Raw genomic sequence first — 22,958 nt, 5'->3', positions numbered from 1 at the left:
TGTGTTATTTATACACCTTTTGGAGGACGGATTTCAGATATTGTGATATAAATATTGTCTGTATCTTCCTTCGAATTATCGCTGGATAGGTTTTTTATCAGACCTTGCCGATGAGCCAGAAATATTCAAGGTCTGTGAATCCTATCAAAAGAAATGAGTAATAAAGTTGGTTTTTTGAACATGTTAAGGGGGAGTGTTGCTATTTTTACTGAATGTATTAACTTTATGAATGTGAGGAAGGCACCAACCACCTAAAGGTGGATTAAGTAACGTTTTTTTAAATTGAATTTCATCAAAGTCACATACATTGAAAATATCTATGAAAAAGGTGAAATTCTAGAGAATTACTCAGAAGTGAATCGCTGAAGTTTTTTTTTCTAAATGTCAAAATACAAAATTCAATATCGTGAAAGAAGTTCCGTCAATGTGATATTTTTTTCTATATGGTAAAATTATTGAAAATCTGACAACCCTACTTCAGGTTATTGAGAGATGAGTTATTTTTTTCAACCATTTCCCATATCGACGTCGTCGTGCTATCTTGTCGCACCCGCCATTTCGACGTTCCGAGAAAAACGCGTTTCAATGTTTGACCTTGAATATTCAAAAACGAGAGCACGCAATGTAAACAATAACAAACACGTTTTGTTTGGCTGACCATTCTGTGCATTGTCCCAAAGTTTGGTTGAAGTTGGTTGCTGGAGTCCCGAGTAATAATTACAAATGTTTACGGTAGTCTAGCTTGTACGTGCGACAAACGCATCCTGACTTTTCTGGCCTGAAATCCCTTTGGCCTTTTGTCGCACTTACATCAATTTTCATGGAGCGACAAGATAGCATGACAAGATTGAAACTACTTTCATATATAAAGTGACAAAAATGCACGGAGTTTTTTCGGTGTTTGTTGAATATCTCAGGATTGAAATCGAATTTTGGGGATCTGTGAAGGTCAAAAGGTGAGGCATTGTGAGCTGCACAAAATGGCGTTCCTAACTCAATTTGGCCCAAAATGCACGTACGACAAGTTAGCACGATGGCGACGATATGTGAAAAAAATATTTCCGGAACCGGTTTCATGAATTTCTATGAAATTGATTTTCGCAACCGCCTAACAGATTTTTTTAAATTACATTTATCCAAGGGCTCAAAAAGCCTAATAGGAAAATATTATTTTAACAAAGTTACAACCCAAAAGTGCTGACCAGTTCCGGGACAACCTGAGAACTTCTCAAGAAACACTTCAATTCCTGTTCTTTGTTTTTCCTTTCATTTTGACCGATGCTTTGTCTGCACACAAAATTTCAATCGTGATTCTCTTTGAACTACACCAACGGCCCTGGCTGGCGTTCAGTAGTCGCACTAAGCCCACCAGAACAAAAAACTTGAACAATTTGCTTTCGAGAGATATGTGGGGTACCTTGAAACAGCCCTAATTGGTACCGCGCACTTATTTGAAGCACCTCGCGCGAGTTACCCAAAAGTGCAGCACATGACCTTGCGTTGATCAACCTCACGCCTAGAGGCTCGTTAGGGTATACCGATTTAGCAAACAAATTGTTGAGGTTTTTTTTATAGTTTGCTCCACCAAATTGGTTATTTAGTAAGCGCGCGTTCAAGTGAAAGTTTCGTGCACGCATCGCTCATACGAAATCGAAATCGCATACCCTGCTAACCCAAATCCATTTGTTTAAGAATTTTTCTTTTCGATCCGATCTCTCTCACTCTGTTTGTGGATTCGAAAAGCAATCAATCACTAAATCCGACCAAAGTGCCCTGACGACGGCGCGTGATCTGGGCTTCAACGCTGCGAATCGTCCTCACTTCTTGCATGCTAATATCGACCGTCGTGAAAGCTTCTTCTCTTTCACCTTCTCTCGATTGACGATTCCGGACACATCCCGGTCGTTGATCGGTCCCGGATCAAGTCTTGCCATAATGGCCGCCGCGTTGCCATAAAAAGCTACTCACACATTTTGACAGCTTAGCGGTGAAATCTAGGCGGTTCGAGAGCGTAAGAGCATTCCAGCGACCTCTGGCTTCTTTCTCGGAAATGTACCTACGAGGTAAACCGGATTGCCTTGAACACCACTTCGTTCACTTCATTACCCAGCGCTGACCTCTTTGGCTGCACCGCACCGTCTTCCTTGAGTTGATGCTTTGGTGTGTTGAACACTCTTCATCTTCCTGCACTAGGTACATCTCGTTCGACCATGCTGCATAAATTGGCGAGGGGTTTGTTTGTTTGTTGATGTTTCTGCAACCAACAACTCGCTCGAGATGCTCAATCAGGGCATCACTTTGTAAACGACCTTGCAGGTATACCTTCTGTTTGTGTTTGCTGGCGATGATCACACCGTTTCGCCAAACATTCCAAATCGGACTTCTCCGGTGGCGGCGGCGGCGGCTTCAGGTAAACAATCAACCACTTTGGCCAAATTGGCGCCAATTGCCAAGTGCCACTAATTCGTCCAAAAGTGCTTCCCATTAGTGCCGCGGACCATCACGCCTTGGTGTGAAGCGCGTCGTCTTCGCGATGATCGATCGCTGATTGATCCGCGAATTTCGGAAACCACTTGGAAGTGCCGCGTCACATCCAGTATAGCGTAACTGTGCAGATCTTACGCGCGAAGGTCCCCGGCAATTAGGTTTCGCAAAACCGAATTGTACTGCGCTGGCATTTCTTCAAAGACAATCCTCCATTAACCATTCAAATCAAAATGTCAACGCGTCTAGGAGCGGGCGCGCGCGCAACCAACCATAAAAGTCTCGTTGCATATCTCAGCGCAAGAATCACTGACATAATACCCTACTGTTTTGTTACGCTACTTTCCTCCGTGCCAGATTCAAAGCAAGAAAAACTGGACTCCCCAAGTTGCCGCTGCCAGTTTGCGAAAACAACGAAAAAACAAGTCACTCGCGTTGTCGTCGGAGTTGTTCCAGAAACGCGGGTCATGATCTCAGTCTACACGAAAAACGAACATATCTTGAGGACGTGTCCAACAATTGGTACGTTTACCCTACAGCTTGCACCCTCCCCATAGTAAGAGACCAATCTAGTCCGGCGCATAGTTGTTATGCCATTTCTTGGCGCAGTTGTTGTAACATTTGCTAAAAATGCACTCATTCGCGGTGTAGTCTGACTGGACTCGCAAGAAGTGCGGCGGGTCTTCTTCATCTGGGTGTAGACTACAAACTGGTTTCGGACGACATGCGGTGGCCAGAGGCAGCTCATCTGCTTCTGGTTTTACAAGTCGTCGGCGTCGGTCGAGTACTTGAAACATTTTGCGTTGAAGAACATTGTGCGGAAAAAGTCTTCGGAACGACGACCGATGTGTGTCGACACCAACGACTCTTGTTGTTTATACCTACTAGCACCGTCAGATGGTCAAGCGCTGGCGCTAAAGGTCACCCGCACCACCACTGCTGGACGGGGTCGATGAGCGAATAAAAGTCGCAAATTTAAAGCAGTGTGAATTAAGGTTTTCGAGGAAACGACGGAAATAAAAAAGGAAGGAATTACACAGCAAAAATAGTAGAAATCCAGCTTCGTGTAAATGGCCTGAGTGTAAAATAAATTTTGCATTATTTTATGAAATTCTATGTAATATTACACCCTGAAATGTGTAGCCCATCAGTATAGGAAACCTACTTGACTGAAATGTCAAGCTCATATATGCATTTATCCTTTCCATTTTTCATCGGTCTGATGGCCGAGCGGGCTAAGGCGCCAGTCCTTACTATTGGTGCTGAGTTTGAATCCCGTCGGTTGCAACTTTTTTTTGTGTTTACAAAAATTGTACATGCAGTGCGTAATATTAAGTGTCTTTTTAACGATGGTGATGTGCATGCTTTTTCATGCGATTTTACCATCGGATTTTATGCTGTGTAGACTTCGAAACAACAGTTTGGCATTTAGTTCTGTATACAGTATGTAAAAAAAGTGTTTACACCCCTTGGGCACTATGCACATTTTGTGATGAAACATGTAAACAATTTAATGTTTGACATAAACCTAGTACTACGTTTTGTTCAGAAACTCATGCCGAACATTTTGTTACATAAAGCTCATGAATAGATGATTTCTATGGAAAGGGTTTGTTCAAATCTTACGTCCAGAGATTTTCGGGTATTCTGACCAACCCGGAATGACGTCGTCGGAAAATCCGTCGGCATTTAAACAGGTCCACGATTCACAAGTCAACCTAAATGGCATCGGAAAGGCATAAAATTTACTATCTTTTGATACCCAAACATCTAGGTTTTCTATAAAACCCACGTTTTTAAATACCTAGGTAAAAACGTTGTCATGGTTTCGTTTGAGCAACCTGCCAAAAATGTATGGACCTTCGTATTTTTTGTTCTCGTGGATCAAACTTACTATTTGCTCAGGTTTTTAAAACGTGGGTTTTTATAAACACCTAGATGTTTGGGTATCAAAAGATCGGAATTTTTATGCCCTTTCCGATGCCACATAGGTTAATTTGTGAATCGTAGACTGGTTCGGATGCCGGCGTATTTTCCGACAACGTAATTCCGGGTTGGTACGAAATTCCAACGAAAAATCTATTCTATCGATACAAAGACCCCCAAAACGGTATTATTCCTACTCCAAAATGTTTATTTAGCCATTCTATGGTAATATATTGACACTTAGTTAAATTGAAAGTTTGCAAAATTAAGTTTAGATAAGTTTTATATAGAATTTCCAGAGTTATATAAACTTTTATACTAAGTAGTTAGTAAACTATATATTCAATCCAAATTTTTTTTAATCAGTCAAGGATGTCTATTTGGCGTTCGGAGACTGGATTTATGGTGATTTGTCAACACATTACTTTGTTTGTGTTAATTTTTTGAAAGGTGTACAAACTTTTTTTGCACCTTTTTTTATTTTTGTAACAGTTTTTGTTATAGAACTTTTTATATAAATCATCTTTTCATGAGCTTTTTGTAGCAAAATGTTTGGCATGAGTTTCTGAACAAAACGTAGTGCTAGGTTTCTGTCAACATTAAATTGTTTTGATGTTTCATCACAAATGTGCATAGTGCCCAAGCGGTGTAAATACTTTTTTTTATGCAATGTCACTTTTTCAGTCTAAATTGAGGTAAATTTACATCATAAAAGAGGTTTAATTACTGTATGGTCAATATTTTTCGTCAAAATTTTCACCAAAAACGTTTAAATTTGCAGTCGGTTGATATACCATTTGAAATCTTACTTTTTGACAAAAGTATTAGACTTAAACGGGTGCAATTCTGTCCGGAACAAAATAAACTGCAGATGGCGTTTAATTTTTCCACAAAAACGCAATGCCGTCAATTTTAATTCTGCGTTGGCGGTCATCGTCGTCGCGTCCAGATGATGAAGATTTTATTTTATTTAGTAGTTGACGGTAAAGTCCAATGATCGCCGTCCGTTTATTTTCGGAAGCGCAAAGATGATTGACGTATGTTTTGATTGCCCCTTCTGCATGATCCAACGAAGCAGCTAAATTGTATGTCTCCGGTGACGGTTGAGCTTTATAAACTTTTCAAAGATGGTTGATTTGAATAATCGCTTTCGTATATGAAGTATGGTGGAGAGTTGGTGCGTTCTTAATTTGCCGTAACTAATAACTTGAGCCGCCAAGCGACTCCTTTTAAGTAAAGTTCTAATGTCATACAATCTTAGTCTACCATCAATTTGTGGGTGAACTATTAGCGCGCTAGTCCTCTATGGACATAGAAGACTTTTATAGAACCACTTCAAACAGGTTAGATGACGCATATTGCAGTTTTTAGCAGAATTTAGGGTTTCTTGATGATATTTTCCAGAAAATTTGAACATTTGGATTGAATCGTAGTGTTCAAAATACCCTGACATCCCCTATCCATGGTTCCAGTGCAACGGCAGGAGTCAAGGGCAGTTATGATTTGTCGACGTCGTATGTGGACACGACTGCTCCGGCAGATAATCTCTCTTAACGACATACACCGTTCATTCGTATGGTACCAGAGAACCAGAGTATAGACGACTTCCTAGACCAGCCAGTGCAATTCGCTACGGTGCATGCGTGTACTAAGTGCAAATGCGATTAAGATTTGCACCGATGCAAATAAAGGTTTCAGCGCACAGCTAGATTACTTGCAGATGTGAACAGAACTATACAGCACGACAACATAGTATTGGACTAGACTAATTTAGGTATTGCAAATTACACCAAAAGTAGCGCAGCATTTTTCTGGGAGGAAAAAGCTTTCAGACTGAGAGTAAAAAGATACAGTGAACAGACTGAGAGCATTACCCTCTCAGACGAATTCAAGACCGTTTTACTCTCAACCATCGCTGTTAGTGTAAACCATAAGATTATTCCTAATCATGACTCGAGCCATAAACCGTGTCTTAATTTGATCCAAATTATAACCCAAAATAAACCGGCCTGTCACACTCCCTCGAAATCTCTCTCGAGACCCGTGTCACATGCCTCACGTCCAACGGGGGGTACATAATTCGTCCCCCATCACGTGCCAAGAGTTGGGGAACCCGCGGTTTAGCTTCGGTGCGTTAAAACAAACACGAAAAAGCAACATGTAAGTTACGATTTGTTTTCATTTTTTGAACCCCGCAGTCGGTCTGCCATCAACCTAACGATCGGGCGACCACTGTTTTTAGAATTCACACCACGAACAGTCAAAGATTGCAGTTCTCGGACAACGTTCTGAAATAACCTTAAAAATTGTAGGAAAATCTTAAATTTTACGCCCTTCTGAAAAATTTGCCTAGAGTTCTGACGATCTCATCCGTTGCGACGTGCGTCGGGTTAGTTTTACGCGTTTGCCGTGCTGGGTTTCTAAATTTGGCGGCCGGAAATAGAACTCAACCTGTCCGTCTCAGCACCCCAGTCGATGACAGCGTAACGTCTGCAGACATGTGTCGCGCAGGAGGAAAAAAAGAACGCGCGCTCGCCGTGCCACAATTAAGAAATCCTGTCCAATTAGGACTTGACCTAATTTCAGGTCGCAGAATTTCATTCAAAGAAGATTTTCTTCCTCATTAGAGCAAATTTTGCATGATTTATTTGGATGTTACATAATTTTTCGACCTGCAAATTACAGCTAATGTTTTATTTTATTTAAACTCTTGGAAAATTGTTAAAATAATCAAAAAAGAAAAAAGTTGCGTGACTATATTTAAAAAATAGCTTGATGACGAATTTTCACATTTTAAACCAAAAACCTTATAATTTTATTTCTATATGCTATAAGATGACCGAGCCACGTAGCCCAGTGGTAACGCTTCCGCCTTGTAAGCGGTAGATCGGGGTTCAAATCTCGGCTCGAACCAACACAACTGGTGATCTTTTCACTTCTGGATACGATTGCTTAGTAAAGGGACACTATCGTCACAAACTGGACCTTATCAAGACACCTTAGGAAGACATGGAATGTTAACATTTACCTTAACATGTTAACATTAAGTTGAAATTATGAACTGTCACTGGTTCCGCTTTGTAAATGCCGGCCCCGATACTCTTCACGAGTGTTCCCCTCAGGAACAGGGAAAGATTTACTTTATAAGAATAATTTTTATTTCGCAAGTTAATTGAACCTTTTTCTTATTTTGCTTATGTTTTTTAAAAATATTTTTTTTTAAATTCGTTTAAAACATTGTTTTTTTTAATCTATTTCTTTCTATTCAAAACAAGAAAAATTATCAATATTTTTTAAAGTGCAAGTTTAACATAAACCTAGAGTAAATTTTCAGAATAACCTATGAGTCATGAGTTTCCTTTTACTTTCATCAATTATCTTTCTTAGAAAACAAGAAATAAGTATCGTATTTGCAACCCCATTTTATGAAATTGTTTTTTTACTTTTATCAAACATTCTTTTCGGCCCGTCACTACACAGTAAAAAAAATCATGGTAATATTACATTTGGGAATGGTACCTCTTTTACTCAGAAAAAAATATTTAATTTTACCTCTGAAAATATGTAATTTTACCACTTTTCTGGTGTAATGCCACTTTTTCAGTCTTAACCCTCAACCGCCCGATTTTTTTCGATTTTTTTTTTATTTTTCCCGTGTTTAGGAGGTCATTTTGAGCAACCTTTGTTTTACAAAAAACTTTACTTTTCTTGTTTTATACTTTTTTTGTTTTATTTTAAGTATTTTAATTTGCATTTATCTTGTTTGTTTTTGGTAGCATTTTCTAAAATTTTGAGAGTTTTTATTTCCAATGCTTTTGAAAGATCAAAAATTGGTTGAAAAAATTATTTTTGACGATTTTTTAGATCGAAGCCCGTCTAGAGGCGGGGTTAGGTTGTAGATGGTTAATTGAGGTAAAATTACATCATAAAAGAGGTAATATTAAACCAACCAAAATTACTCCTTCCAAATTTACACAATTTTTTTACTGTGTACTTCAGGAAAATTTATCACCTTCTATTTGTATGATGTTGCTTTATAAGAAATGTAAAGTTTTGTCCTCAAATTTGCAAATTTTCAACATCCGGGCAATATTCATTGCCCAAAATTCCAAGAAATTCTCAGATTCTGAAAATTGATCGCTCTCATCGAAGAACCGGCAAATTGGTTCACAATGTCAACGCGTTAAATTATGACGATATTGGATTGCACGCGTTACAAAGCCAACTCGAGGAAGTGTGTTGTGTGAAGAGGCATAAATTTTTCACAAATTTAAAAGCAATTCGATGTCGGCTGTCACTGCGAGGTTATTTTGCTGGCAGGTTTGGCGACCTTTATTTGCTCGTGTTGAATAGGCGTAGACGGTAATGTATTGTTTATAATAAAAAAGATTTTTACTCTTACACTTCGTTTCATCATGATATTTCAGGAAGAACAATACCGCTTCACAAGGGTCTCTTCAATTATCCCATGGAAGTGCAAAAATGGGAAAATCACGTCGAACGTGACGATCCAGATCAATCCATTTCCTCCCACACGTTCCACAAGTATCTCGATAACGGGCCAAGATTCACCGGTTGTCGTGACGCTGACACATCATTTGAACCAGCATGAACCATCCAGACCAGCAGGGAGTTCAATCTTGTGCCAGAGAAGCTGCATCACCGGCTTCATGACTTGAGATTTAGTCTTAAATGGCGTCCAAACACGTGCCATCAAGACCAGCAGCAGTAGCAGCTCTTGCCATATACTTGCAAACCTGAGACTTCTCCAAAACGGGGAAAATCTGAAGCACCTGCGAAAAGTACGAATGTTTGCTTATTACACAATAAAAGTGCATCGAAGCATGGTAACGCGCACTGGAGTTGGAGTGTTGGGGGATGATATTTAATGCCTTCCGTGATTATCCCCAGCAGAATAGAGCAGTGAAACCTGGAGCATTCTACACAGTGGGGATATCAACTGTGAACGATCTATGGCCACGGTGGAAACTCTCTCACCGTGCTGAGAACTAGAGGAGGGTAATTTAAGCTTGTACACAGAAGTTACTCGCGATAAACGTTGCGATTATACGCATTTTGAGCGCCAGTCGTCGTCGTCGTCGCGGATGAGAATTTATCATTTGGGATGAGGATTGTGTTCTTGCAACGTTCCAGTGAGAGTGTTCTCACGCGACTGGAACGTGAGACTTTTGGAGAATGGGCGGAACAAGGAAGCTTGGATTGGAGTGGAATAGTTAATTGAATATAAAAATGTGTTTAATGTGTGAGAGGCATATACATTTCAACAGATTATTCTGCTTTCAATATTTTAAGAAAATACCTATTTGAGAATTATTTAGGCATTCAGCACAAGTTAATAAAACAAGTGATAAATTTATTTTTTTTTTCTTCATATAAAACAAAATTCATAAGTAGTACCTCACATAAATTTAAAAATTTTTATCAGAAAAAAACTAAAAACTAAAAACTAAAAACTAAAAACTAAAAACTAAAAACTAAAAACTAAAAACTAAAAACTAAAAACTAAAAACTAAAAACTAAAAACTAAAAACTAAAAACTAAAAACTAAAAACTAAAAACTAAAAACTAAAAACTAAAAACTAAAAACTAAAAACTAAAAACTAAAAACTAAAAACTAAAAACTAAAAACTAAAAACTTAAATTTGCTTGCTTGTCGCAATACTAATTTCTTAATTCCCACACGCTTCATTCTGAAAAAAAAAAATATTTTAAAAAGCAAAAAAAAGTTTTATTTAAAACATAGAAAATTGAACAAATAGTTTCAGAGATATTTCGAGTTGAAAACTAAAAACGAGAAACAAATCCCAGCTTCTCGAAAATATTTTGTAATTTTCCTCTTTGATGTATTTTTATGTTGCAAAAATACTGATTTTTGTTTCGAAGTAATTTTCAATTGCATTTTTTTTTTCGTTTTCCCTTCATGAGATATTTCTAAATGCAAAAATACTGAATATTTTTGAAATTTTTTTTGACAATATTTCAGATTTATTCCAAAAATCACATCTTATTTAAAAAATCTTATGTCTGGTACCAACGTATGCTCAAGTCTAGAGAATTTGATCAACAATTTCGAAAGTATCTTCAGCAATTCCCATTCGCATGGAGATGATGATCTTAGCGGGTAGCAGACTAGATTTCGTCATGTATGTGTGATGGAATTAAAATCAATTCTACCAGAATTTCGAAAGTGTCTTCACCAATTTCCTAAAAAAAAACATTCAAGACTACAGATATCTTGAAATTGGTTTTGAATGCTCCAATATTTAACCTCTAATTGTATTAGACCAAAATTCAACGTCTATCAAACACCTTCGCCATGTGCACTTTTTAGATAAGCGTCCTTCAATTTCTCTCCGCCGACAATATTATCATCAAACTGCACATTTCCCGACAAACAAATCGCGATCGATAACTGGAGTGAGCTTAAATGTTAAATCAGCTCGAGAGCGTCATCGTCGAAGGGAATCACCAAACCACGGTGAAAAGGTGCACATTTTTATCACCATTTGGACTATGTAATTCGTTTACGTAGGTACATCTAATGTGTGTGTCGAGCTGTTCCAATATTTGTAACATTCCGATAATATTGGTTGGAAACAGATAAGCCGCGTACACAGAAAAAAAAAATCCGGTAAATTTACATCATTAATGATGTACCAAAAGTGCACGTCATTAATGATGCGAATTTACATCAAATTCATTTTAAATTTAAGTTTCATCCGATGTAATTGTGCCGAACAAACAGCGCTTCAAAACATGTAAATTTCCGATGAAATCTACGTAAATTTACCCAAGTCAAAAAATTTTTTGCTCCATTGAATCTAGAATCTGACGTAATTTTCAAATTTTATTACCATTTGATGCAGTTCAGAAATGCACACATTTAGGTTATTTTATAATCAAACTAAGCACTTTAATTGTAGATTATTTTTTTAAGATGCTATCAACACAGGAAAACCATTGCGCATAGGATCTTTTGAAAAAATACTCTAGAATTTATTCTTTGCTTGACCAAAAATAAACTAAAGTTAATCATTGTAAAATGCCAAAGGTAAAAAAAATGAAAATTTTATACAGACTCTAGATTCAACGGAGCAGGCTTGGCCGAATGGTTACGCTGAAAAGAATGGAAATAAAAAAATAAACTTACATGTGTCCAATTCACACTAGCTCGTTTGTAATCATGAGACCTAACACATCGCCGGTAGTGGTTAGCCCGGAGCAGACAGAGAGGAGTATCGTCGGTAGTCCCAGGCGTGTGGATGCTCTACGGGAACCATGGACCTGACGCGTTGCTCCTGATATCCTCGGCAGATTCGTTGTCACTGCAATCCGGATCTTCGAAGTTGTACTAATATAGTACACCAGCCGCTTCTTCTTTCTCGGAATCCGCGCAGATCTTGCGCTTCTGCCGACGATAGCCTACTTTGGCTGCTGCCGCTGTTGTCACCGTTGCAGCTCCATAATTACGTGCAATGAGACCTTTAAACACAAATAATTAGTATAGGTATTATTTTGATTCACTAAAAATTAGGATGATAGAAAAAAAACAAAACAAACCTGTAGAATTTAGGTAACATTAGATTATTACGATAGAATCCGGCGTGATCGCGGGTCTGGCTGTAATTTGGTAGATCGGCAGCTTGGCCTCAAGTTCGATGGTGTTATTGGTAATGCTGACGATCGGGTTTCTTGAATAACATTCTCCAAAACGATTTGGCAAATTCGTCGCTGGCCTTGTTCTTGGGTGTGCGAAGTCGTACTTGGATTTGGTACACTTATCCGGATCAGCTCGTTGATGGGCGTTTCACGACCTAACTCGTCCAACGAGGGAGGCCAGGTGATCGGCGGCTAGCCAGCATTTTTTAGCAACCCAGCGGCGATGACGACAATCTATAAGCTGGGCTCCATCGTTGATGATAGTCTCGTTGCCCTCCATCAGAATTTCGTCCAACCCGACCGGGCCAAGCGGAGGTTTGACAATGTTGGCAATCGAGGATTATGTCCATCACTGAAAAATAACATAATTTGATCAGTACATTACCTTATTTTTTTCTGCTTTCCCCCTAACCCCCGGATTATCATAAAATAATTCATTTTCTCACTCACTCTCTGGATATCCAAGTTCCCATGAGGGACAGTGCACTGGCGACGGTGGAAATGATGCTGATGGAATCGTCACACCAGCATATCAATTTTCACTCGACAATTTAGCGCAGCGAGACCGAGACGGTTAAAGCAATTTTGTTTTGTTTTTCAAGGTCGCAAACAGTTTGACAGCTCCGCGCGTGGGAATGTCGCGAATGTCGAGTCGACATTGTCGACTATCCCTGAGACTGAGCTTTTATCCACTATAGGCAGGGTTGCCAGAGTTGAATTAATAATCAATACATCTGTATCAATCTATCTGTATCTGTTAAAGGGCAGCGAATGACCAAGAAGGTTAAAGCTGCCAGAAATAAATTTAGATTTTTTTTTTTAAAAGGTCCTATAGGCTATTGTGTTTCATATGTTTATAGGACCTATTAAAAAACTCTAGAATTGAGCTAACAACAACAACATCTATATCTGTATTACAATTTTAAGGAAAATTTGAATAAACAAAGTATACAAATAAGACAAAATCGAAGTATTCTTCACCGAAATGTACCTTAAAATTTCGGATCAAAAAATTATTTTGAATAAGTTTGCTTTCGTTCTATCCGGTTTTTAATTCGTGTAGGTTTAAGCTGTTACAAAAACAATTTTCGAGAAATTAACAAAAGGATGTTGTTTATAGGCCTCCCTTAAACAACGAGAACGAGGAGAAAGGGTAGATGGCGATGGTTCTCGAATTGGGTTTAGATTGCTTATTCAACTACACGCAATGATTTGGCTTTTTTTTTCTGAGCACAATGACAATTTGTGTATAAACAAAAAGTTTTAAATATATTTTGAAATAAATTTAGTGCAAAGAAAAATAATTTTTGAATTTTTCAATTTATTTGCCCTAAAGCGCTCAGCTTGAAAAATCTTAACTTAGATATATCTAGAGTTTTTTTTAAAGGTCCTATACTGCCCCTGATCGCATAAATGTCCCATATGCATTTTCATCGTTTTTGAGTTATTGATGCAGTTTTGTTCAAAATCGTGAGATCTTTCAGAAAAGCATATAACATCCAATACTTTGTTCTAGAAATCAGGAAGAAATCCAGTTTTTTCGCGAAAACTTAACACATAGCCTTATGTGTGGGACAAACTTCAAATGCGTTTTTCTCAGCTTGCTGTTTTTGCATATGGGACATTTATGCGAACATGGGCAGTATAACAATATGAAAGACATTAGCTTATAAGAGCTCGTAAAAAAACCCTAGATATGTACCCTCCCTGCAATGTTAATAGGTTCTCCAAATTTTTGAATTGCAAATGTTACATCGTGGATCAGTACTGAACAATTCTTTTAAAATACTTTAGTTGATTTATTTTTTTATTTAATTGAGATTCCGGCATTTTTTGACACAAAATATCTTTATTGACACAGTTTATTCCAAGGGGACCAAGAAGGGGACTGTAGTTAATCCATCGCAAAGTGGTGAGCCATCGATTTAATTTTTCGCTTAAAAAATATATATCATAAATGGTTCTCAGATAGGCTATTTAACGTATTATGTAAAAATGCTCAAAAAAGTTTGGACCCTAAAATCCACATAGTGGTGTGGAATCTAAAATTCCGGAAAAACTATCCACGAGGATTATAAATGACCCCATGCTTACGTCCAAAGCATGTTCCTCAACACATTGTCACATAGACATTCTTAAAGTCTGAAATTTTTTTAAAAATTCTTCGGCTTTATGTAACTTTTCAATAAACTCGAAGTAAAAACCACGTGAAACAGTAAATTTAAAAATTTAACGTCATTTCTGGATGGCGCCATACCTGTAAAAAAGCTAAGAGGACCAGAAGTTTAGCCAAGCTTAGCATTCATGCGAATACCTAATTTTGGGTAATCTTGGTTTTACGCTGTTCTATGCTAATGCCATGGCTTCAATCAGCATCTTCAGTCTCAGGGGTCGAATCTGATTCTTCAGTCAAAAGAAAAACGTCAAATCCGCCATCTTTTTCAACTCAAGCAGTTCGAGCTAAAATAACGGTAAGAAAAATTAGCAAAATACCTTCAAATTAAATTATAAATATACATTGTCCCCTTCCAGCAAGATAATCTTTCGTCAACTATTATGCGCCCAGCGGAAAAAGTACCACACCGTGCATCTCGTGCCAAGGTAAGTTTTGAATTCCATCGTTGAAAGGCTTTTCTAACCCTCGAACCCCTCCCTACGACCCATAAGCTGGAATAAGCGAAAGTCGCACTCGTCGTGGAAGTCAATCTTCATGCGGCCACCGCTCGCCTCCAACAGCAACCAGAACATCAAGGAGTACAGCAAAGCGACCACGCCGATCAGCAAAGAACTACCTCAGGTGGTGATCGTTTCCAACGGGCGCGCTGCGTCCACTGAGGTGAGGACGATCAGCAGATCAAGGAGAGCCCAAGCGGGCTGCTGCAGCAGCAGGACAAGATGACCAAAAGTAAGTTTAGAAGTCGCTTGTTAATCGAAGTCACTAAAATTTCGAATCTCTTCCAGGTGTTGACATGTTTAACGGCAAGTCGCTCACGATCGACTCGTCGCTCGGGGTCGCGCCCAGTTGCGGGCGGTTCAACTCGGTGGATAGTCCTCTCACTCTTGGAACCATTTTGGGGCGGCCAAAGGAAAAAAAACGCGTTCGGAGTACATCGCAGGAGGGAATCGTGATGTGACCGGCAAGGTCTACAAGCAAGCTGATAAGCTGATCTTCGTCAAGCCACAGTTGCCAAAGACAGGGTGGATTCTCCATGGCCAAATTGGCTGAAAAGTTCTACCTGGGTAAGCTAATTACCTGTATCAGACCCAATGGGATGAGCAAGATGCCTCGATCTTGTACAGGCAACTGGGATGTTAAGCTGGAAGATGCTGAAATTAATATGTTGTTGTGCATATTAAACAAATTAAGCAAAACAATATAATTGGTCCAATGTGGATTTGGAAACAAACAGTGCATGTTTTCCACGTCTTGTTACAAACTCTCATTGGCCCATGTACATTGTTTTGCTTGAAATAATTTAGTGTAACCAACTTAGACTACAAAATCTCCCGCAAGTTGTAATATTGTGAACTAACAACTGTGCAATTGCTATAATTAGCTTTCAAATATCTTGCTTTATATCTTCATACTTACTCAAGAAGTTCTGTAGAATGTTTGAAGTTCCAATGACAACAGGTTCTGGAACCAACAGTGCTGGAAGAGGGCCAACAAATGAAATCTTATTCCGAGATCACTACATCCGCTGTAAACTGACCTGTTCTAATACGGCACTTATTCATAATAACAAATACCTGTTGTTTATGTTTTTGCACTCATATTTTCAACATAAACAACAAAATTGAGCGTCAAACTCTGGCTTGACTAGCAACCAAACACTAGCGAACTAATTTAATTGTTTTGTTTTCAGCTGTCATCCGCGGCTCTAATCTCACAATTGAAAAAAAACATGGATTTTTAAATTTCAGTTAAACAAAATTACATTAGATTTATAGTTTACGTGCTTTTCAGGTTTTCAATTTCCCCAAAATTGGTGAACAAACATTCTTTTACATGAGAATTGAACATTAAGTAGGATTTGAAGTTACGTAATGGCTCTTTACATGACATTCAACCATTTACATTGGATTTCAATTTTAAATTGAGCATGTTTACGTACGAAACACGGTTTACGTGACCGGTAAATTTACACTTTTTTTTCTGTGTAGTGATAAGATGAAATACCAGTGGTCTTCTTGCAAATTGATTGTGGTTTAGGGGCATGTCAAATTTTGGTTGAACTTGGCCATCACAAGTTGGAGAAAATTCAATGACTAGCGATTAGGCCCAAAATAGATACAACCAATCCTATTTTCATCATACTGAGGTTCTCGCCAAGAATCGAACCCAGTACGTTCAAACTTAACCTCTAAAATTCCACAACAAGAAGCAGCTGATAACACGGCGAGCTACCACAATGATAGTGAAACCGATTTTTTATTATCGGCAAGTCGGGCTCGACCATCGAAACCCCCCTGGCCACAGTCAGGTGCGACAGGTTGAACCTTCAACACCGAGACAGTCGACCGCGCGCGCGCCATCTGGATTTTGTGATTGTTATCTTTGATCCATTGATTTTTATCGTGTTTGTTTTGCATCGTGAACCGTTGGCGTCCACCACTTTTGGGTAAATAGTTCAAGGTGAGTGATGATAAAAAATACGCGTGTTTTGACAGTAATTTCCTCCCTTTTTACAAATGAGGTGTGATGGATTGAGGAAGAGTTACACCAGGCAATGATGATGTGGCACGTTCAATAACGTAAATTAAAAGTGAAAAAAGGTGTTTACCTTCGTTTATAAGAAAATTAGTCATCTCTCCGTTCCCACAATTACAGGTATCAATATAATAATAATGAATTCAAATGCAAATAGCCACTTTTTCTCCACTACCCCGTTTTCAAGCCGCACTCAACTGCATACAATTTATGCAAATTTCTTTATTCATTTTCTCGCACCTCTCTGCCATAATGAGCGCCTGCTTGGTGATGTCAAACCGTGCCATAATGGCGCGCAGCAAAACAGAATCTTTCCCCTTCCAGAAAAAAAGGGGTTTGCTCGTGGTTGATGAATCATCCGACCAACCCGCTCTGCAGAGTGGTCCACCTCAGCTTCCACAATGTGATCGTTTTGTGAGATAAATGGTCATCATCAATTTACGACTTGCTTGACAAATCGGAAAAAGGTAGCCATAAACCACATCAACATCATCAAATGAGCACTCAGTGAGCTTGAAGCACAGACAAACGGACGTGAAGCTGACAAAATGATGTTTTTTGGGGATATCATGTTTTCAGTATGATTTATTTTAGAATATTGCTGGAATCGAATCATTATGAATTTCTTAAATTATAGTATAAAAAGACCGTTATTCCTTACGATGAAAAAATCAAAATAATTTCCTATCTATTTGTCTATGCCAGAGCACTGAGTCAGCCAGAGGTCTTTCCGTGTCAGGATTGGGACGGCTGACCTTAACCATTGTTGATGTGTCACCGACCCAGGACAAAATCTCGTCATCTTAAGATATTTGCATTTAATCCAGCAAAAGGTGATTCATCCAGAACTTTCGTTGCACAATTTTAAACGGATGTACTCGAGTGCGAACAAGTGCTGTTGAATCGTCCACGTACGCTACTCAGGTGATAGCAGCACCCGCCAGGCTAATTGGAGCCCAATATCTGCTCAACGAGGACAGATTAGCGCGTTCAAGTGGCTCCAGGCTGATATAATTAATCAATTGGTCACACAATCGTCGTTGCCTCCATTATATAAGGGGGCAAAATACCGGCGCTCAATATCTGGCTCAATATTGGACGATTTTTTCTTTGAAATATTTACGGCATAAATCACGTTTCAAAAATTTTTTGATGGCTGGTGGCTTTCGTTCCGTGTGAAGTGGCTTGTTTGCATGCTTCATATTGCCTGGGAGACTAAAGAGGATCACTGAACCGAAGAAACCATTTAACACCTTATCGAGTCGTTAAACACCACGTTTCGGAGTTGTGCATTTTTGCTACGAGGAAGGAGCGCAAAAAAAACTTGTTCCGATGTTAAATCAGCTGAAAACATGCCTACATGCTTCGGAAGATGCACTTGGCGCACACTGTTTTGAAAAAAAAAAAAACAATTTAAAGTGATAACAGATTATTTATACAATTCAATTTAATTCAGAATTTCTTAAAGTTCTCAAAACGAATTAGAATTTTAAAAGCCAATATCAGTGCAACAGATAAAATCTAATCTAATCTAATCAGACCCTAGCGCAGCCAATCTTTCGAAGGGATCCTGGAGAGTGCCTTAGGTTAGATGACGCCTAGCACTCTTCTTGTCATTTATTAACATTTGTAGTGCGCCATTGCATTGAAATGCATTGAAACATAACAAGCGTTAAAGTAGCCAGGCCTACTGCGTAAAGCCGTATCGCAGAGATGACTCGTAATTGGGTTGAGTTTGAGCACTGAGTGTTCGAACAACAACACAATTCTGAATCGACAGGGGAGGAAGAAGCGTGGGGACACACCACCATACGCTCCGAGATTTTGGTTGTATTCGTTGGGAGCACCATGCTAAGAAGGTTTGGTACTCCGGGATCCTCTGGGATGGGACATTGTATTTAAACGAATGCCCTGGACACTATTTGCCGTGGTTATAGCGCCACAACTCGCTCTCTGTAAGAGTATTCCTAATTCCAGTCCACGCTCACCAAGCCGTCATGGCCTAGTGGTTAGCATTTTTTCTTACCAATCCAAAGGACGGGGGATCGAGCCCCGCCTCGAGCGACTTTGATTTTTCGTTCATATTCATCATTTCAAATTTATGTGTTCGTTGGGAGTAGATGGGCATCGAACCCAGAACCATTCGCTTACAAAGCGAACACCGTAACCAGTCAGCCACGGCCGCCATAATGTCAGTGCAACAGATAAAGAGAATGAACTTGCTTTTTTTTCTAAAATTTGCACAGAATTGTTCAGATTTACTTTTTGCATTTAAATGATAAGTTGTTTTAAAAATTATTAAAACACATTTTTTTCTGAGACTCAATTTCGCTGAAACAGTGAACATTAAATTTTCAAAATTTTATTCCTGTGTTTTGTATTGAAAATAATAATTGGAAATTCAATTCAAAATCATTATACTAAGCGTATCACAAAATGCTTATGGAATAACTATCAAAAATTTGCAAATAAAAAATGTACAAAATCTTCAGTATTTCATTTTGTGTTCAAATAGTGTAAAACTGATTGTCAACATTTTATCAAATATAGTTTTTTTTTTTGTAATAATTTGTTTTGCCTGCTTGTTTCAAATATTTTGAAGGGAGGAGGAAAAAAAATAAAACAAGATTTTAATTGGTTAATTAACTCGGTAAATAAATAATCAGGTTCATCTACCAACATCTTGCTCAAATTAAGTGTAAATTTGTTATCACAGAAAAAAGGTTGGAATTTTTGCTTTATAAAATTGAGCTATTTGAAATATTTTCTATGGCATTTTTTTTAGCAAAGTTATAAAAATGAATATCATTGTTTATTTAAAATAAAAGAGCCAAATCCTTTAAAATACATAAAAAATGTGAATATGTTTTCACTTTTCACTGCCACTTTCCCAATTATTCAACTCAAGTGGTCTCACTGAGAATCAATCATGATGCGATAATAAACATTTCGGCCGTAGCCCTCTATCCCAATCGAGCCATTAAAACAAACGATAACTAGAATTATTGAATTTTCACGAATTTGCTTAAAAAAATAAAATATTTATAATAAGTAAAAATAACAACATTTTAAACAAGATTTTAAGGTTCAAAAATCAAGGTTAGCCTTTTTTTTATTTTTTCCGATGCATAAACCAAACTTTAGATACCGTCATCAAAAATTTGTATGACTCAATTTAACCCTCCAGACCCCATGTTACCCCTAGCCTAGCCCTGATGACTGTATTCTTTTACTTCTTTATTTACTTTGGAAAGTTAATAAACTGTTTTGCTAAATTTTCAAATATTTTGATTATCTTTAAACAAGAGAAAAACTTATCTTGTTTTTTTCTTCAAAGTTTATCAAAGTCGAAATTTAGGTCTTGCTCTCAAATGAAACCAAAAGAAATATTTTATTTTTTCACGAAATTTTCATTCCTAGTCGAATGAAATAACTTTGCATTCTGTCGATTCATTACAAATTCAAAGCTAATGGAAATCCTCTTCTGTCCATTATTTCAATATTGTTTTCATTTTTCCTGTGTGCAACTGCAGGTCTTCGAAAAACTTTACTTATCTTCAGGAATGGAATAATCGCAAAAAAATCAATTTCGCTTGGGAACTTTCTTCACCCGCGAAAAAGATAGGAGACACATCACGCAAAAGAAAATCGCTCCCGAAATTCTCGAAGAAAATCGATCTGCTGATGATTTTTTGTAAATTTCCTTGTCAGCACCACTTAATAATATTTATTTCACTTTGTTTACACACATTGCCCATCTACAAAATGTGACAGGTCATTTCTTGACGTGTGACGTTACACTTGCAATTGTAATAGTGAAAAGGATATTCCACCGAATAATCAAGATGATGATTTTTTAGATTCTTTTTACCGAATATAAAAATAAAACATTGGGCAGTAGAGGTTTAACCTAAAAGCTAATAGTCGCAAAAAGGGTTGTAACATAATTTTGGACATAGAGCAATTCCAGCCCAAAACAGGAATTTTTCAGGTACTTTTTTCTCGACCCTCTCCGATTTCAATGAAACTTTGTAGACATGTTATCCTACGCTTATATAAGCCATTTTTGTGTATATGGAGCCAGTTCCACACGATAATGACATTTGAGAAGGGCGTAAGTGTTTTACATATTTTTGTAATTCGGAATTTAAATATTTCTGTATCTCGAAGCCGTTGCATCGTATCAAAAAGTGGTCAAAGACAAACTTGTAGGAAATTTGACGGGTTTTTCGATAAAAATACACTGAAAGAAAAAAACACCCAACTTTTATGAGATTTTTTTATTTTTAAGTTTAAAAGTCAAATTTGAGGGGGAGCCCACGATTTTTTTTCGTTCAAAATTTTTGTGAAGATAGCCTAAGATGTTACAAAAAGACTCACGAAAAATGCAGGATGGAGCAACTCACCTAAAAAAATACAAAAATTATTTACTGAAACTGTTTTTTTGAAAAGTGCTCTAAACGTCAAAATTTTCAAAAACCGAATACGGGAATCGATTCTCCAGACAATTTTACATAAAAGTCTCCATATTGACCATTGTCCTAAGTCCAATCCTTGTAAAGTTACAGCAGTTTTAAAAATAAAAATGTTGAAAAAATAGGTTTTTTGATGGTTTTTGGCAATTTCTATATGACAGATTTAATTTTTCAGTCTCGTAAATATTTTTACCGGAAAGCTCGTCAAATTTCCCATAAGTTTGTCTTTGACAACATTTAAATTGGATGTATGAGCTTGCAGATATAAGCTTATTACATTGCTCATAATTGAAAACATCATATTTTTTCAGTGTAGTATAGTAACCTGGATAGTAAATTAGCTTATATCTGTAAGCCTATACATCCAATTGAAATGTGGTCAAAGACAAACTTATGGGAAATTGGACGAGCTTTCCGGTAAAAATATTTACGAGACTGAAAAATCAAGTCTGTCATATAGAAATTGCCAAAAACCATCAAAAAACCTATTTTTTCAACATTTTTATTTTTAAAACCGCTGTAACTTCACAAGGATTGGACTTAGGACAATGGTCAATATGGAGACTTTTATGTAAAATTGTCTGGAGAATCGATTCCCGTATTCGGTTTTTGAAAATTTTGACGTTTAGAGCACTTTTCAAAAAAACAGTTTCAGTAAATGATTTTTGTATTTTTTTAGATGAGTTGCTCCATCCTGCATTTTTCGTGAGTCTTTTTGTAACATCTTAGGCTATCTTCACAAAAATTTTGAACGAAAAAAAATCGTGGGCTCCCCCTCAAATTTGACTTTTAAACTTAAAAATAAAAAAATCTCATAAAAGTTGGGTGTTTTTTTCTTTCAGTGTATTTTTATCGAAAAGCCCGTAAAATTTCCTACAAGTTTGTCTTTGACCACTTTTTAATACGATGCAACGGCTTCGAAATACAGAAATATTTAAATTCCGAATTACAAAAATATTTAAAACACTTACGCCCTTCTCAAATGTCATTATCGAGTGGAACTGGCTCCATATACACAAAAATGGCTTATATAAGCGAAGGATAACATGTCTACAAAGTTTCATTGAAATCGGAGAGGGTCGGGTACAACCGATTCCCTATTTGGCATGGAATTGCTCCATAATGAAAAATACTGCATACTTAACCCTCTAACGCCCAGAGCTGTTTGCTTACCGTAAAAATAGTAAATAGCTAAATTTTGGGTACAATAATGCAGGAAATACTTTACTTTGACCCACAAACATCGAATTGGTACAAAAAAGTCAAATTTGAAAGGGTGCACCAGAGCACCATCAAGAAGATGAGCAACTTTTTTTTTTAAATCACAAAAACTTGTTTTCTTCAAATCTATTGGTTCAGTAGTATGTGTTTAAAACTACTTATTCTTTGCTGCAAGAGCATATTTCTGAAGTATGAATTACAAATTCTAAAATCTCTGCATTTTTAGATTTCTTTGATTGGCTCATTCAAAACTCACAAATGCCCATTTACATGAAAAATGAGGAAAATAATAAAACCATTGGTCTAATAACAATGTTATTAGACCGATGGTTTAATCAGGAGCACCAAATGAAAAAGGTTGAAAACACTCAAAATCAGTACAAACTCACAATGCTATTCACAGGAGTTTTTGTCCAAGGTTCAAATGATAGCAAAACATTTTATATTTCGCAAAATAATTT

General features: G+C 37.4%; 1 protein-coding gene and 1 long non-coding RNA gene across 3 annotated transcripts in view; one reads left to right on the top strand and one right to left on the bottom strand.

Annotated features, from left to right (window-relative positions):
* LOC120415880 (uncharacterized) overlaps positions 1–12,719 on the bottom strand; it is a 29,207-nt gene extending 16,488 nt beyond the window's left edge. The window contains exons 1-3 of the long non-coding RNA XR_005605273.2: positions 12,541–12,719; positions 11,992–12,442; positions 11,582–11,913 (exon numbers count right to left, since the gene is read on the bottom strand). This is a non-coding gene — a long non-coding RNA (uncharacterized LOC120415880). The remainder of the gene's footprint in view (positions 1–11,581; positions 11,914–11,991; positions 12,443–12,540) is intronic.
* The window catches only part of LOC120415879 (unconventional myosin IC), a 60,217-nt gene that overhangs the window by 15,365 nt on the left and 21,894 nt on the right, over positions 1–22,958 (top strand). Inside the window, exon 1 of one of the 2 annotated variants that reach the window (XM_039577518.2) lies at positions 16,563–16,726. The exons of the other annotated variant lie outside the window; for it this stretch is intronic. The gene's annotated coding sequence lies outside the window, so the exon portion shown is untranslated. Of the gene's footprint in view, positions 1–16,562; positions 16,727–22,958 lie in introns of those variants that run through there. 2 annotated transcript variants of the gene reach the window in all.

The sequence above is a fragment of the Culex pipiens genome, chromosome 2 (assembly GCF_016801865.2).
Source record: "Culex pipiens pallens isolate TS chromosome 2, TS_CPP_V2, whole genome shotgun sequence".
NCBI classification, from domain to species: domain Eukaryota; kingdom Metazoa; phylum Arthropoda; class Insecta; order Diptera; family Culicidae; genus Culex; species Culex pipiens.
Note: the sequence above shows the minus strand (reverse complement) of the source record. Positions and strands in the feature narration are given on the sequence as shown.